General features: G+C 33.6%; 1 protein-coding gene across 1 annotated transcript in view; it reads right to left on the bottom strand.

Annotated features, from left to right (window-relative positions):
• EPHA5 (EPH receptor A5) overlaps positions 1 to 18877 on the bottom strand; it is a 351895-nt gene that overhangs the window by 172054 nt on the left and 160964 nt on the right. The gene's annotated exons all lie outside the window — the stretch shown is intronic.

Here is an 18877-nt window from a genome sequence, read left to right as displayed (position 1 = left end):
TTTCAGGGGAGTCAAATTTTTGACTTTTTTTTTTACATTTACTTCTTTTTATAACTTTTCTTTGAGACACCTACTGATTCAACATTTATCCATTCTAATATCAGAAAGGCTTATTTACTATACAAATTATAATGATTTCTTAAGCGCAAACATTATTTCTTATTTAGTTTTGCACTTACTTTTTCCAGTGTTTAACCACAAAAAGCGTTCAAAAAGTTCTATGAAATGTGTGAATGAATAAATGGAGTGGCATGAGTGTTATAACTGAACTATTAAGAATCGCATAAAGAAAATGTTTTCTGATATTTCTGTGAGCATTTCTAAGCTTATCATCAGGTAAATGTGCAGTAAATCTTTTTATTCTGTGGATTTTCTACATGTTCATATTATTCTTATTTCTCAATGGCTAAAAAGCCAAACTTTAATATGCTATTTGTTCAGTATGGGTCACTTGAAGACTACCAAACTGATGGTCTGAATGCTTTGTATAGCTTACTTTACATAAAGTTAATCAACTATGTTTTTCTGTTTTCAAAGCTCACTACATATACTGAAGTATCACGCATATTTGCTGAAGCTCAAAGGTGAACTTGTATTTCAGTAGAAATTTCTGATAGATATAATGAATTGGGACCAACTTTCATATGCTATAAATGATTTCATGTTTTAGTAATCCATGCTAAGGCTCTTTGCCATCACCATGAATAATCAGGAACTGGCAAAATTGAGAAGGTACTCTTTTCAGTAGATCTAATTATAGTGATAGTAAAGCCTTAATGCTCTTATAAATTCTGAGAGAATGTGAAGGTATTTGAAAGATAAGAAGAGCTTTTTGATAGTATTAGGGACATTCTTGTAGTTAAATGATTAGGAGAAGATTTAAAATATTATTTTTCTTATAATAGGATTGCTGTAGCAGCCTATACCATACTTAGCTAAGTTATTCAATTTTTCTTCTTTTATCCTTTTAGTAAAACCATTCTCACTTTAAACACTATTTGCTTTCAAAGACATGAAGTGTCAATTCATATGTTCTAAGTATTTGGAATTCATTTACCATTCATGAAACAAAAGTCATTTCTTTTTAATGAATGTCTCTTAACTTAAACACTTTATATTATATCACATATAACACTGCTGTTCAAACCCCCAAGGGAGCTTTGGAAATATAAAGTAATATAAATCAAAGTAAAAAATAGATAAATGTGTCTTTCTGTTCAGCTCAATAAGATGTTTTCGACAGGTGTAGTGGGCCAGTAACTCTACTTGGACTGGCTTCAGAGGTAAATGAGATAGACATGGCCTTGCCTTTATGAATCTTAAAGGTATTCCATAAATATTATAAATATTACTACACTAGGAAAAGAAAAAAGAGCTATAGCAGTAAACATAGATACTCAATTTAATCTCAATTATTTACGGAGACTTCCCTCAGGAAGCTGAGTTTCTGCTTATATTTGAATGACTATGAAAATTATTTAATTTGAGTTAGAGTGTATCAGTACCTTAAAGGGAGAAATCCTTGCAAAGGACTACATCAGGTGGAGAACAAATAAAGAAATGGAAGATACTAAAGAATTGATCAGGAAGATAGTCGGAATAAAGTGGAAGAGTCAAGTTTATACAGGACAGAGGGCACCAGGCCACAAAAACCTTATATATTTTATTAGATATTTGATACTTTATTTTATAGGCAAAGGGAGTTTATTGGAAAATTCCTCTCACTCCAGCTTTATTAAGGTTTAACTGACAAATGAAAATTGTATATATTCACAGTAACTGCAAAGTTATTAAGCCAGGGAATAATGAGATCAAAGTAGTGTTTATGAGATCATTACAAAGCAGCCTGGGTAAAAAAGCAAGAACAGAGGCAAATAGCTCTTTTGTTTCTATTGCATTGGTCCAGAAAGAGACAATATCACTTAACCAGAGTGGTTCCAGTATTGATCAATAAAAGAGGGTGAATTCAATAAATGAGAATGGAGTAAAATCAACTAGATTTCATGATGTATTTAATGGGTTAGATGACTTAGTGGAAAATTGTAAGAGTGACTGTAAGGCATTTGACTTAAACTTCACAGAAAATACTGGTGCCATTTTCTCAGAGAACAGGACATGAAATGTATTGGAGAAGATAATGAGTAATATCTAAAGCATTATTTAATTTGAGGTGGTTGAAGTAATGCAAATAGATTTTTAGAGAGAGAAAAAAAAAAACTGTGTGGTTCAATATTATCCAAGAAAAAATATCATATACTGTAATTATTCATCACCTTCAAATCGTGATCCTAAATTCCAAGGGGTCATAGAACCCTTCTAGACAAAGTTATATTATTCCCTTAGTTAATTTCATTTCCAGCATCAACAGGATTTTCTCGTAGCGTCTCCTCTTACTTCAAACACCTTATGAGCTCTGTTTCTGTTACTATCAGCTGATGCAATCATTTGTCTTGAGAAAATAAAAGTTGTCAGAAAGAAACTTACTCATTTTCATACCACCAAATCTCCAAACCTATATGTCATGGTACCCATCTTCTCTACATTTATTTCTATCAAAATAAAATAAAATGTATCCTTGTTCATATCAAATGAAGATATCTGTATTTGAATTAGGAACCCCCACTCTGCTCTTTGAGATGAAGCTTCCGAGTAGCTACAATTCTTTTGAGATGCTCAAAAACAAAGCAGAACAAAACAAACAACAAAACTATCAACCTCATGTGATACCAATTTTCCCAGTTTTGTTCCACTTTCAGGATATGATTTCTTAAATTATTGTCCATACATACATCTGTCATTCCTCATTCTAAATCACAGGATGACTCACTCCACTCCATTGACACTTCTCAATGAAAACTACTTTTGTTAAGATTGCAGTTACTTTCTTGCCATACTTAATTCTCAGCAATATTTGACATGTCCCCTTTTAGGAAACTCCAGATATTTTCAGTAGAAAATGATAGGATAGCCTACAAGTTTCCAAGTAATATTTAAAAACTCTTTAAAGGCGGTCTCCCACCATACTCATTGTCTCCATCCATACCAGTCTACTTATTTCCTATATTTGAGAAACTCTTCTTCTCTGCCTCTGAACACTGCAGGAAAAGCATTTTGGGCCAAAAGACAAGACATGTAAATAAATACATGTATAATCTTTTTTTTTTTTCTTTTTGAAAAAGCTTGTAGTCCACAATAAGATATTTGAATGTAATCTGAAAGCATTTGGAAGACACTGAAGATATAATTTGATTTTTGAGTGCACACTTCCTGTCAAGAACTGTGACAAAACATGTTTGGACTGTGTGAGGAAAAAAAATGTTCTTGACACCCATGAAGCTACAGTGTATTTCATGGGTGGAATAATAAATAATAATAATAAACAATGATGGAGGCAAAATTGACATTTTACATTTTAATCATGACAATATTTAAGAAATAATTATGTAGATAAGTAGTAAAATTTATTTAAATACCAACCCAATCTGGTTTATTAAAAACAAATGAAGCTTCTGAAGCAAAGTTGTTTCATACGATGTCTGTACATTATCTAAATATCATTTAGAAAACACTATGCCAGTCATTTAAGTTGGGCAAAGAGTAGAAGACAAAAAAATGCACCCCCTGTTGACATGTTTTATGAGACTATTGTGGCAACCTCCTGGGGGACAGAAAATCATGTTTAATAATTATTTCTACCCATGCTTGAAGGCTCATTTTTTAAATGCAACCATTTCCATAGTATATGTGCTAATCGGCAAGAATACATGTTCTTTCCCTATTTATCCTTTAAGCCTTTGAGCCATCTATTTAGCACCTATTTAGAAATTTGCTGTACAATTTTATGAGAAATTGTTTAAAGGTCCTCAAAATTACCAAAAAAAAAAAAATAAACTGAAAAATTGTATTGATTTTTTGTAATATTTTAAATTAAATTACTTTTAATATCTCCAATATATTTTACCCTTAAAGACCTATTAACCTTGGGATAACTATATTCCAAGGAATATAGTTATAATATATAATATAGAATAAGTATATTCACTTCATAATTCAAAGTCAATACTCCAGAAATACGGCCCACCAAGAAAAATTTTTAAAAATATTAATATATATAATAATTAAAGTTTTAATACTTTAAAATACTATACTTCTCTCCATTACAATTAAAATATACAGCCATATATGTGTGTGTATATATGCATACTATACATATAAAGAAAATTGAGTTAAAAATGCACAGGCTAGCGTTGTTTTCAGTGTTCAAGATATAATTAACTTTCAAAAGCATTGCTGGCTTTATCTAAGTGTTTTATTGAGAAACAGAAAATCACTAAGAACAAGATTTATTTTCATAGCTCTATCATATGTGAATTATCATATAAGCTATATAAGATATATATCATATGTGAATTATCATATAAGCTATATAAGATATAAGCTATATAAGATATAAGCTAAGCTAAGTGAATTATATTTATTTAATACATTTTTCAAAATAAGGTACTCAGAAGATAGTTTAATGTGGGTTTAAAATATGTGTTTCTAAGAAAAACAGCATAACACAAAATGCTACCAGGAAATTAAACCTCAAAACGTCATATTTTAAATCATATAAATATTATTACACCAAAATTTAACAGTGACAGCATTTTATCTTCATATTTAACACCTTGGAAATGTAGCCAGAGCAATTGAGCAAGAGAAACAAATAAAAGGCATCCAAATAGGAAAAGAAGTCAAACTACTTCTCTTCACTGACAATGTGATTCTGTACTTTGCAAACCCTAGAAACTTCACCAAAAGTCTCCTGGATCTGATAAATGATATCAGTAAACCGTCAGGATGCAAAATCAATGTATAAAAATCAGTAGCATTTCTATATACCCATAATATTCAAGCTCAGCGCCAAATCAAGAAAGCCCCATTCACAATAGTCATGAAAAGAATAAAATACCTAGGAATACATTGAACCAAAGAGATGAAAGACATATACAGTACCACAAAACACTACTTAAAGAAATCATAGATGACACAAACAAATGGAAAAACCGTCCATACGTATGGATCAGAGGAATTAGTATCATTAAAATGCCATGCTGCCCAAACCAATGTACAGATTAGACAAAACTATTACAAAATTCATATGGAAAAAAAATGAGCCCAAATAGCAGAAGTAATCTTAAGCCAAAAGGAACAAAGCAAGAGGCATTAGATTACCCAACTTCAAAATACAGTATAAGGTTCCAGTAAGTGAAACAGCAGGTTACTGGTACAAAAACAGAGTCACAAATGAATGGAACATAATAGAGAATCCAGAAATAAAACTGCACATCTACAGCCTTCTGATCTTTTACAAAGTCAACAAAAATATGCAATAGGGGAAAAATTTCCCATTCAATAAATGGTGCTGGGATAGCTGGCTAGCTATATGCAGAAGAATGAAACTAGACCCCTACATTTTACTATGTACAAAAATTAACTCAAGATGAATTAAAGACTTAAATTTCACGTCTGAAACTATAAAAATCCTAGAAGAAAACCTTAGGAAACACCATTCTAGACACAGATCTTGAAAAAAAGAATGTATGACTAAGTCTTTACAAGCAATTGTAACAAAAACAAAAATAAAAAACAGGATCTAAGTAAACTAAAGAGCTTCTGAACAGCAAGAAAAACTATTAACAGAGTAAACAGACAACCTGCAGAATGAAAAAAAAAAAAAAATTGCAAACTATACACCTGACAAAGATGTAATATCCAGACTCCCTAAGGAACTTAAACAATTAAACAAGCACAAACATAATAATAATAATCCCATTAAAAAGCAGGCAAAATACAAGGACAAACACTTCTCAAAAGAAAAGATACAGTCAACAAACATAAAAAAAAAAAAAAATACTCTACATCACCAATCATCAGAGAGATGCAAATCAAAACCAAAATGAGGCACCATCTCACAATAGTCATAATGGAGATTATTTAAAAGTCAGAAAACAACAGATGATGGTGAGGCTGTGGAGAAAAGGGAACGCTTATACACTGTTGATTGGAATGTAATTAGTTCAGCACTATGGAAAGCAGTTTGGAGATTTCTCAAATAACTGAAAACAGAACTACTGCTCAACTCAGTAATTCTATTACTGGGTATATCCAAAAGAAAATAAGTTGTTCTGACAAAATAATGTATGGGCTCATATGATCAGTGCAGTACTAATCAATAGCAAATGTGCAGTATTAAATAGCAAAGGCACGAATCAGCCTAGTTTCCCATCAATGGTGGACTGGATAAAGAAGATATACAAATACACCATGGAATACTACATAACCATAAAAAAGAACAAAATCATGTCCTTTGCAGCAACATGGATGCAACTGGGAGCTACTATCTTAAGTCAACTAATGCAAGAACAGAAAACCAAATACCACACATTCTCACTTAAAAGTGGGAGCTAAACTTTGTGTACTCATGAACATAAAGATGGCAACAACAGACCCTACGCACTACTAGAGGGGAGAAGGAGGAAGGAATTTGAGTCAGGGATGAAAAACTAACTGTTGGGTACTATGTTCACTACCTGAGTGATGGGATCATGGTATCCCAAATCTCACCATCATGTAATATACCCATGTAACAAATTTATGCAAACCCCTGAATCTAAAAGAGAATTTTAAATTATTTTTTAAAAATGTCTTCTCAGTATGAAAACTGGTATTGTATTAAAACATTGATACAATTGGCCGGGCGCGGTGGCTCAAGCCTGTAATCCCAGCACTTTGGGAGGCCGAGACGGGCGGATCACGAGGTCAGGAGATCGAGACCATCCTGGCTAACACGGTGAAACCCCGTCTCTACTAAAAATACAAAAAACTAGCTGGGCGAGGTGGCGGGCGCCTGTAGTCCCAGCTGCTCGGGAGGCTGAGGCAGGAGAATGGCGTGAACCCGGGAGGCGGAGCTTGCAGTGAGCTGAGATCCGGCCACTGCACTCCAGTCCGGGCGACAGAGCGAGACACCGCCTCAAAAAAAAAAAAAAAAAAATTGATACAATTAAAATAAATTTAAAGTAGGAGCTTTAAAATTTGGCAACATCTCTTGAGTAATATCAAATGGAAACAAGAAATAGATCTTACTTGAGAATCTAGCGCTAACTGGCTAACTAGAATATAAGTTTAAATGACTGAAAACAATAAGGCTAATTCTAACATTAGAATGTTGCATAAGAAAAGGACAGGAATACTACTGATAAATAAATCTCTCTCTATAATGTATCTTTAATTTATGCTCACCAAATATTGGCAGAAATTCAAAGATGATATAATATTTATAAATGAAACATAAAATAAATTTGGTTACATATTCATTCATCTACAATATGCAATAAACCAGAATTCCTGCCATGAACTGTACTGAACATGGAATATACAAATATAATTAAGACATTTTTATTGCCATTGTGCCATTAAATAACTGAGTTGTGTGGCAATCACTTATACATTATCTGTCACATATTTAGAAATGCACTAATTGTTTAATGGTGTTTAATATTAACATAGATATTTTAAAAAGTCATTCAAGACAATTACAGCATTCATGTGTGTGATACACATGATACATATATAAATTAAATATATATTAAATATATCAATATTTATATATTACATTTGTATATTATGTATTGTTTATATTAATATATAAATATAATAAATATATTAAATTTATATATATTAAATATATCTGTATTAAATATATATATTTAACCAAATTGTCGACCATCAGTAACAGATATATTCATATGTTGTAATGTGTATATATATAATATAAATTGTAGTGTTTGTACGTATAAATAAAATCGTAAATAAAATAAAGTTGTGTAAAGTATTAGAAATTGATTAGGATTATATTACTTTCACTTTTTATATTGCTAAGTCTATATCTTTTATAGAAGGGTTTTATCACGTAGTATCAATGATTAATTCTAATACTAATTTCCTTCCCATAATTCAGAGAGATTATTACCTCATTTAGCATTCCAAAAATGGCAAAATAATTTTAAATTTGGTAGAAATTATTATGTACCAGATATCACTTCTTGTTTTCTTTTTTAATGATGACTTCTATTCTTCATTACCAGCAAAGTTAGAAAAGTTTAAAACATATTGAAAAATATATATATAGATAGAACAAATTGACCCAATAATCTAGGACAGAAAGTTTGTCATGCTCAAGTGAAGTACATTTATTTGACTGTTATGCATTTCTAAACTATTCACTGACAAATAATTTAGCCTCCTAAGATAAAATAGTTAAGCTGAACTAAGTTCACTTTTACAAGTCTAAATGCCAAGGATACAGAAAAGTATTTATGGGAAGACATTCTGCAGTGATGTGATGTTGTATGTCTCCATCTCGTCAATGTGGATGTGCTTGACATATAGTAGCTAACCATGAAGTTCATTTTGGCCTAGAATGAACTGACACATGGCTTTTTGACTGTAGACTCTCATAAATCACAATATGACTTTTTGTTTATCTAATTGAACCTCCACTGAAATAAATGCCACACGATTTCAGAAATTCTTCAAAGGTTTCTAGGAACAATTTGTATAATATAAATATTTATCATAAATAATATAACTCAGGTATCTTTCAAAGCAGAGTTGATTTCCCCTTAATCATTGATTCCTCTACAGTACTAAGTTGTTTTAGATAAATTTACATTTTTGTTTTACTTAAGATGCTAAGCAATTCTTCTATCCCAAACAAATAAATGTGAATTAGTTCAGAAACAAGAGTACTTCAATAATAGTATGTATAAGGGTATATACAAAAATGTAAACTTGTCTATGTGCAAAACATTTTAAGTATTTGGTTACATATTTCCCGCTTCATCAAAAATTTTAATTAGATAAAGATTTGAGAATTGGAAAGAAGTATATCTGCTGTCAAAATGAACAGACTTGGAAAGAACACACTAAAAGACTAAGAAAAGTTAGAATAAGCTATGTTTGAATTAAGCATTATGCCTTCTCTACTCTTAAACTTTTATTTCTTCTACTTCATAGACAAATAAAAGGTATCTATCTGAATGAAAGTTCATCTTGACACAAACATATTATCAATGCTTGTTTTATTGTGTCATTTTGATCTTACAAACAAATAGTATTTTTCAACAGTTTTTTTTTTTTTTTTTTTTTGAGACAGAGTCTCGCTCTGTTGCCCAGGCTGGAGTGCAGTGGCGCGATCTTGGCTCACTGCAAGGTCCACCTCCCGGGTTCACGCCATTCTCCTGACTCAGCCTCCGGAGTAGCTGGGACTACAGGCGCCCACACCATGCACGGCTAATTTTTTTGTATTTTTAGTACAGACAGGGTTTCACCGTGTTAGCCAGGATGGTCTGGATCTCCTGACCTCGTGTTCCGCCCACCTCGGCCTCCCAAATTGCTAGGATTACAGGCGTGAGCATTTAAATTCTTCAAGAAAACAAGAAGCATCCACTGTCAAATGAGTTTAATAAATCCAGTTTCTTGTGAATTTGTACTTTCGAAAAGCAGAAAATTGAATTAAATTAAATGACTTTTAAATTTTAAGTGATAAAGCTTCTAGCACCTTATTTTACCATGCCTTCCACTAGTGAAAGGACAAAGCCAAAAATGTCAAGGGATTCTTTGTTCACAAAATATTGAGAAAATGCACTCTCACGTAAGTTTTTAGAGCACCTAAATTTAGCACCGTGCCTTGCAAATTTTTCAACATATTTTCATGGGTTAATTGGCAAGCCCAAATTTATACCTCTTTTCCATTTTCTCAAGCAAAATTACCATTTGTAGTTATTTTGTAGGTTTAGAGAAAAGCCAGAAAACTATGTTTTTGAGAGTGATTTAGCCATGGGAATTTGTTTAAAAAGGGAAATCTGTGGATGAATGCTGTCTCACTTGAAACCATGACAAAAATATTAGCATTTGCTTACTGATGATACAACATATATTATTTTATCTAAATTAATAGATACCACTCCAAGTCCCCCACTTATAATTTTAGTCAGCATAGGCAAATATAATTTTTGTTTACAAGTTGATTCAATGTCATCACCTTTAGGCTTTTTTACTATGTTTCATATTAATATGATGGAAAATATGAACTAAATACTCAGGAAGTGACCTTATATCAACCTTTAGTTCTTCCTTAGTGCATGTGCTTTCGTGAACAATATTTGTGTTAACATGAATGTTTATTGCCTTGATAGGTAGGGTGCACAGTTTAAATATAAGCTGTATGATTTATTCTGCAATTGAAAGAAAAGCTTAATGTCCTGTGTATTTCATTTGAAGTATACATTATTTTAGACTCAAGTAGTGAGATCTGCTTTGATTAATTCATGTCTGTATGGTCATAAAATAAGTCCAGCTATGAATCATTAAGTGAATATGTTGTGGTTAATGCAATAAAACTTCCATTTAGGGACAAAAGCAACCAACACATTTATTATAAAAGGATGTGCAAGGTCTTGGCCTTGATTGCTAAGATAGAAATAATGTTTTCAGTCATGAATATCTCTCCTTGTACTATTGGGCATTATATCTTAGTTCATTAACTCAGAAGAAAATCCTATGTATTTAACAAAATTATATTCCCTTTCATAAAATAAAAAAGGAAAATTAACTATGTGCTATTTTGGAATAAAGAATAAAACCATTACATGTAGCATACAAGGCATCCATGATTACATTTTTTTCCTTTAAAATCAAGCAACAATTATAACAAAAAGAAAACTTATTCCCCACTTAAGTTAGATAATCATTGTCTAGGTTGTGTATAATTTAATCAAAACAATAACTGCAGGTTTTTTTAAAGCATACATAGCTAGATATAAAGGTTTTCACACTGTAATTTTACTTTAAAAAAAAAAGAAATGTTAAAAAAAAAAAAAAAAAAAAAAAAAAAGAGTATCCCCGATTGTGAGAAAGTCTTCTTGGAGTAGTGTATCTGTATCTATGAATATAAATATAGTGCAAGAAGTATAGAGGACACATTGGGCATACAGTTGCTCTAAACTACTTTTCTTCAAACTGTATGCTGAGAATTAAAATGAATCAAGCCATTTTGCAAATGTTCAGTGCAAATCTATAAAATGTTCCTCTTTTGAATTGAAAATCTGTAAATTAGCAAAACCAACTGGCTAATGAAGTTCATTTGGTCAAAGCAGTCATCAATTTGCCCCTAATTTTCAGTGTGCAAGTGTCCTACTGGGTCTTAAATTAAACAATTTCAGATGTCAACATTTAGAGACATACTTCTTTACTTACAGAATAGAAAATTCATGCTCAAAATAACTTGACAAAGACTGTCCTTTAATAACATATCTTATTTCTAAAAGCTTCAACCAGGTAAACTCTCGAATATATTTCATTGTATTATATATTATTTATCCACATGTAGTTAACTATTTGACCTGCGTAAAACAATTATTACTACAGAAATATTCAGTCACTCCCAGAGTCTATACTCATGTCCTAACTAACTGGGGATATCAATTTCAAAACCTGAATGGTTCTTGGCTTTTTTGTGGAAGCCAGAGAGGGAAGAAAAAGGAAGCCAGGAAAACAATAACTCTAAAAGGCTGATTATAGGGATGGTTAGAAAGCAGTGTCCTGATTTTGTAAGATGAGAACTGAAACTTTACAGTTATATCTTAACCCAAATTAGATCATATTGTAAAGCATATTCCTTTTCCATTGTTATTTTATGATTACTAATCTGCCACCATTTATCAGAACATTCCCACTTTTGCAACCCTCTGACAAAGCGATAATACCAGTAGCCACATTAATAAAGCAAACTGACATTTATTCAGCATGTTCACTAGTGCCAGACAGTGAGTAAAATTCTACACAGATACAGATCATTTCATTAGCATAACCATCATATGAAGTGAGTAGTAAATTTCTATTTTATAGGTACAATGCTAGACAGTATGTCCAAATTCTTAAAAATACTAAGTGAAGAATCACTAAGTGAAGAATCTGAGAGTTCAGTACAGATGGATCTGGTAACACAGCTAAGCCTTCTCACAAATGTTCTATCCATTGTGGAAGACATTTCAAGTCTATCCCATGCAATTTCAGATGACACATATTTCTTTTATTTTTTCGAGAGGGAGTTTTGCTCTCGTTGCCCAGTCTGGAGTGTAATGGCACAATCTCCACTAACTGCAACCTCTGCCTCCCGAGTTCAAGCGATTCTCCTGCCTCAGCCTCCCAAGTAGCTGGGATTACAGGCATGTGCCACTACGCCTGGCTAATTTTATATATATATATATATATATATATATATATATTTTTTTTTTTTTTTTAGTAGAGACAGGATTTCTTCATTTTGGTCAGGCTGGTCTCGAACTCCCGACCTCAGGTGATCAGCCCACCTTGGCCTCCCGAAGTGCTAGGATTACAAGCGTGAGACACTGTACCCAGCGGATACATACTTCTATTAGCAAGACTTTAATTCACTAGTTTTTCTTAATTACTGTATTCTCATATGCCTGTTCCTAGCTTTTCCAGTCCATGTAACCACACAATATCTTCTCTTTTGGTTGTGAACTTAGAGGTCACATAGACTTGAATTCAATGTTAATAAGTTTACATTGTTTCTATATGACCCTTGACATTTCCTTATCATAAAATAGCAACAGTCTTATGGAATTGCTGAAAGGGTTTAATCAGAATGTGTGTGTGTGTGAGTATAATTGCTGGCAGCAGAAACTAAGCACTGAATAGCTCTTTTAAAACATTAGGATGGTTACTATGATTGATTTGGCAATGGTCACTGAGTTTTAGCTGCCTTGGTATCTATCCACTTCAATCCAAAATTGATATCTCACAATCACTGTAGAACTGTAAATAACTGTTAAGGCAAGTTATTTACATGAGCCTGACATAATCCACAAACATGCTAGACTTGTATATGATGCTCAAGTACAGGTAATTCCTCCCATCCCCCTTTGTTTTCCCATTGAGAGGTCATACTAACATTTAAGTCAGAATGTAAAATAAGGTTTTATAAATACACAATAAAAATATGAATTAAGAAAGGAATTTTGGAACTTTTATTTATTAAATCAAGAAAGAAATGAAATAAACTGCCTAAGATCACATGGATACTCAAGATTAGAATTTTGGCCTCTGATTCCAATACTATACTCTGTAAAATGCATCATGAAACTATTTCCAAAATGATAATAATTCATTTTTTAGACAAAAATAAACCTCGAAGAACCACATGCCATTGAAGGATTTTTTTGTATGTTTCTTCTTTTTAATTATTCCTTTACCTCTTCCACTAATACTGTTTCTCAAATATCTGAGAATAGTCTTTTTCAATGTCATCCACTGCAGACTCACACTAAGGACATGTCTAAAACTAACACTAGAATTCTTATAAATAAATTCAGAATGTTTACTTTATTAGAAATTAATACTTGAAGAGACTACCTTACTAAAAATAAGAAAGAAGGCTTATCTTTTTAGTAAAAACCAGCACAAACTTTTATGAGGCCAATATTTGACCTATGAGAATTTTTCCCTCCTCAGATATAAAATATCCAAAAAGTTAATTTTCTTTGTCTTTGTGAGCTTCAGAGGGATGCAGGATATATAAATTATCTTGTAAGTTTTGTAGCATAATATCACAATATTAGAAAAATAATGTATTCTATGAAATAATTTCAATGTATTCATTCAAATAATATGATTTAAAATTAAAAATAAAAAAGGTTAATGAAAACACATGCAGGTAAGCTATAGAACCTCAAGTTTATTGTTTCTCTTTTATTAAAACATTTTTACAACATAAGCCTACCTGATTGACTTATATTTTACAGCATGAAACATATCACATTGATAATAAAGAAAGAATATTTGTCATAGACTAGACAAAACATTTGTATCTTCCCCAAATTCATATGTTAAACTGTATCCCCCAACTTGGTGGCATTTGAAGATAGGTCCTTAGAGAGGTAATTATAATCAGATTAGATCATGAGAGTGGGCCCTTGTGCCTTATAAGAAGAGGATGATCCCTAAATCAGTCAATCAATCAATCAGTCTCTTTGTCTCTCCACCTGTATCACTAAAGAATGACCAGGTGAGGCAGTGAGAAAGCAGCTGTCTGCAAGCCGGGAAGAGAGCCCACACCAATAAATGAATGACTGGCTCCTTGATCTTGGACTTTCTAGCTTCCAGAACTGTGAGAAACAAATTTCTGCTGCTGAAGCCACCCAGCTTGTGGTTGTGGCAACCCAAGCTGACTAATTTTGCATTACTCAACACAGTACAGTGTGGGGATGTGGTAAGTAGGGTGTCTGTTTGGTATGGTATCAATTAAGTTATGTCTTTAAAAAATTTTTCTTTATAAGAGATCCTTGCACTTTCTTTTTTTTTTTTTTTTTTTTTTTTGAGACGGAGTCTCGCTCTGTCGCCCAGGCTGGAGTGCAGTGGCCGGATCTCAGCTCACTGCAAGCTCCGCCTCCAGGGTTCACGCCATTCTCCTGCCTCAGCCTCCCGAGTAGCTGGGACTACAGGCGCCCGCCACCTCACCCGGCTAGTTTTTTTGTATTTTTTAGTAGAGACGGGGTTTCACCGTGTTAGCCGGGATGGTCTCGATCTCCTGACCTCGTGATCCCCCCGTCTCGGCCTCCCAAAGTGCTGGGATTACAGGCTTGAGCCACCGCGCCCGGCGATCCTTGCACTTTCAATAATATGTTAAGAACACTTTGCAAGCGTGGCCTAACTGATCAGTAGTGTTTAAAAAATAAATGAAAGATTTTCTGTGTGTGAGGACTAGTGATGATCAGTTTTTATATCTTCAAAATATACATATAATAGTTTTAAGATTTCATCAATGGGACTACATCAAATATATTTTGTAAACATTAACTTATGAAGATTTTACCTTACACTGTAACATACAGTGTATATGTGTATATGAGTATGTATGTTTCAATTTGACATTCTGAATCCTTTGATATGTGTTTACTCTATAACCCTAATTCTATAAAACTTACAGAAAGAGGTAACAATTTCAAACACACTAAGAAAAGTTTTGTAAATCTTAGTTCACAATGTGGGTAATTTACACAACATTTTTTAGGTAGTCAGTTATTCTAATTTCATGGAACATCTTTAGTATCTCATACAAATACTTTGGTTTTTAAGCAATGCCTGCTAGGCTAAAACTTATTTGTATAAGATAATTTATTTCCAATTCCTAGAAAACAAAACATGTTGTAGGTTTCCATGTACATATGTACACTTGGCTGAAATACAGATTAAAAGAGAGGTGTCCTAGAAAATAACCAGTAGTCGTGTGAAAACATGTCACAATAATTGAAAAAAAAATTCCAAAGTTTATTGAGTGCTATGTGCTAGGCATGTGCTATTCAGGGTTATGTGTAAGAGTGAAAAAGATATGTTTGATAGGTGCTATAAGAGGTATTTAAGAGAATAAGTAAAAGGAATACCCAATGGTGGGGAATGAAAAGAGGGTCATAGTCTGCCTGAATGAAGTGATATATTTGTTGAAATATGAGGGAAAACGTGATCACTTACAGATGAAGTCTGGACAGGTTGGGTAAAAATGCACCAAACTCATCATTAACAGTAGTTATTATTAAAAATATTTAACATGGCACTAAGCATGACATTGCTAATGGTTAGTGAGAGTACAGAAAAAATAAAAATAAAGAAATAATTATGTCAGGAAATATATTAATTTTAACAGACATTAGATATAGTTTGGATCTGTGTCCCCATTCAAATCTCATGTTCAACTGTAATCCTCAATGTTGGAGGTAGGGTCTGGTGGGAGGCGATTGGATGATGGGGGTGCATCAGGAACAGTGAACCACCATACTTTTGGTGCTGTTTCTGTGACAGAGATCTCACAAGATTTGGTTATTCAAAAGTGTGTAGTAGCTCCCTGCTCTGTCTCTCTTGCTGCTATGGTCATCTGAAGTGCCGACTTCTCCTTCGTGGTCTACCATGATTGTAAATTTTCTGAGGACCCTCAGAGGCCGAGCAGAAGCCACTAGGCTTCCTGTAAAACTTGCAGAACCATGAGTCAATTAAGCCTCTTTCTTTTGTAAATTACCCAGTCTCAGTTGTTATAGAAGTACAAGAGGGACTAATACAACATTTTAAATACAAAGGCTGTTGTGTTTCATACTGATCTCTTGGTGAACCATTAAACCCCAAGATGTCATGAACATGAAATGTAAACAAATACACCTAACTGTTAAAATATCTGTTATACATGCCAACATTAAAAATTAATCTGCTGGTAAAATTTGGAAAAAAAAGAAAAAACAAACAAACAAACAAAACTTTCAAAAGCCAGATGTGTGATGGCTTTACTAGAATTGAAAATCTGTTGTCCTATGATTAAGCAAGCCATGCAGATTTGGCTCTGAGCCTGTAGAGAAAGAGGGAATATCAAATTATTATGTGGTTTGGACAACTGAGGTAACTGGTGGTTAGGAAATATGGCATTTGGAGAAGTTACTCTGATGATTTATGTTATTTGTGTCTGTTCTACCCACATTTTAGGACCTTCAAGTAATAAAAAATTATAAATGTGGTGTGTTTTATTGTGTGTTTGTTTTGTTTTGTTTTTTGTTTTTTAGAGATGGGGTCTTGCTCTGTCGCCCAGACTGGAGTGCAGTGCCACCATCTCGACTCACTGCAAGCTCCACCTCCTGAGTTCAGGCCATTCTCTTGCCTCAGCCTCCCGAGTAGCTGGGAATACATGCACCCACCACCACACCCGGCTAATTTTTTTGTTTGTTTGTTTTTAAGTAGAGACGGGATTTCACCATGTTAGCCAGGATGGTCTCGATTTCCTGACCTCGTGATCTGCCCGCCTTGGCCTCCCAAAGTGCTGGGATTACAGGCATGAACCACCATGCCCAGCCATAAATGTGGTTCTTAAGAAGCAACTAAATATTCTTGATAGAGTTTCATTTATGTAAGCACACAGGTAGTATAATAGCAAGTTTTTGTTTTTTATATATTGTTCCTTAGCTCTATTGAGTGTTTAAAGCTGACGATTATTCCTAATTCTGATGAATCATATTTTATAGTGTAGTATTTCAAAAGATTTGTTGTTGTTGTTGTTGTTTTGTTTGTTTGTTTGTTTATTTTCTGAGCTGGAGTCTCACTCTGTCACCAGGCTGGAGTGCAGTGGCACGATCTCGGCTCACTGCAACCTCCACCTCCCAGTTTCAAGTGACTCTACTGCCTCAACCTCCCGAGTAACTGGATTACAGTCACGTGCCACCACGACCAGCTAATTTTCGTGTTCTCAGTAGAGAAGGGGTTTCACCATGTTGGCCAGGCTGATCTCAAACTCTTGACCTCGTTATCCGCCCGCCTCGGTCTCTCAAAGTGTTGGGATTACAGGTGTGAGCACTGCGCCCAGCCTCAAAACATGTGTAAGTACTCTAAATCTTTCACTTTTTTGTGTTTTTAGAGACATCTGAAGTTCTACCATTTTTAATATATATTCATATTTTAAAAAGTCAATACTTGAAATTTATTGTCTATTATATGCCAGCCTTGTCCTAGTGCTTTTTCACATTTTCACACTTCACCTCCCATTTTATCCCTTATCTATTGAATCTTCCTCTCTGTATAACTGTGTACATTCCTTTGTTTTTGAATCCACCTGTCTTTCTCACTTCCAAAACTGCTAAAAACCTACTCTAGTGACTGTTCTTCTACTTAAAGCTATCAGTAAACTCTTCTTTGTCTATAATCTTTTTGTAATATTCTCTTTACCTTTTTACACTAACAAACATATGGCTTTGTCCCAATGACACTAACTGTCCAGTAGTAGCTATTCTCTCCCATGCTTGTTATAATGGGGTTCTGCATAGGGTAGGTCTCCCCTTTGCTCTTCATTGCACTTTCCAGACCATGCTCCTGGCAGTAGATTTTGTTTCCCACTGTGGTTGCCACAGATGTTCCATTCCACATTCTTTACTTGCAATCTGATGTTGACATTCTTCTCGTCATTGGGTGAGATCCATGTCTCTGTCCCCTGAATCTGGCCAGGCTTGTGATTAGAGCAGAATTGAGAGTATGCAACTCCATTCTAGGTGTAAAAAGTAATACAATTTCTGCCTAAATTTCTTGTGACTTGTTCATCAGCATCCTGAAGATACTCAAGAGGCCACATGAAGAGGCTACATGTAGGTATTTTAGCTGACAGCTTACACCTCCAGCTAAGGCCCCGACCAACAATTAGAATGAACCTATAGACATGTTAGTGAATCTTGAGAGTATTCCAACCTCTAGACTTTGAGTTGCCTCAGCTGACACCTTGCGGAACAGACATGAGCTTTTCAACCTAGGCCTTGTCTAAATAGCAGATTTGTAAGCAAAATTACTGCATGCAGTGGTTTTCATCAACTGCATTTTTAAAGGTTTGTTATAGAGCAATAATAACAGAACACTCCCATTTTTCTCCCTAGGTTTGTTATAGAGCAATAATAACAGAACACTCCCATTTTTGCTCATCATCAAATCTCATGCCATCAAACTATATAACCAATTCAATTCCTTGATACTCCCCTTCACTCCTTGAATATTTTAACTCTTGGCTATTCCTGCAATAATTCTTGGTAATTAAAGTATGCACGAATACAAGCCTTCCACAGCCCCCAGGCCCTTGACCTCATCTGCAATAATAATCCTATCCCTTACCTACCTCAGCCATTATTTCCCATAATTAATCAATAATTCCTTTAATCAAATCAAATGTTATGATTATCAATAGCTGCAAACTCCACAATCTCAATTTTAGACATCCCATTCTCCAACTTCCACCTAT

This window comes from Trachypithecus francoisi, unplaced genomic scaffold, assembly GCF_009764315.1.
Source record: "Trachypithecus francoisi isolate TF-2019V2 unplaced genomic scaffold, Tfra_2.0 Lachesis_group1, whole genome shotgun sequence".
NCBI lineage: Eukaryota > Metazoa > Chordata > Mammalia > Primates > Cercopithecidae > Trachypithecus > Trachypithecus francoisi.
Note: the sequence above shows the minus strand (reverse complement) of the source record. Positions and strands in the feature narration are given on the sequence as shown.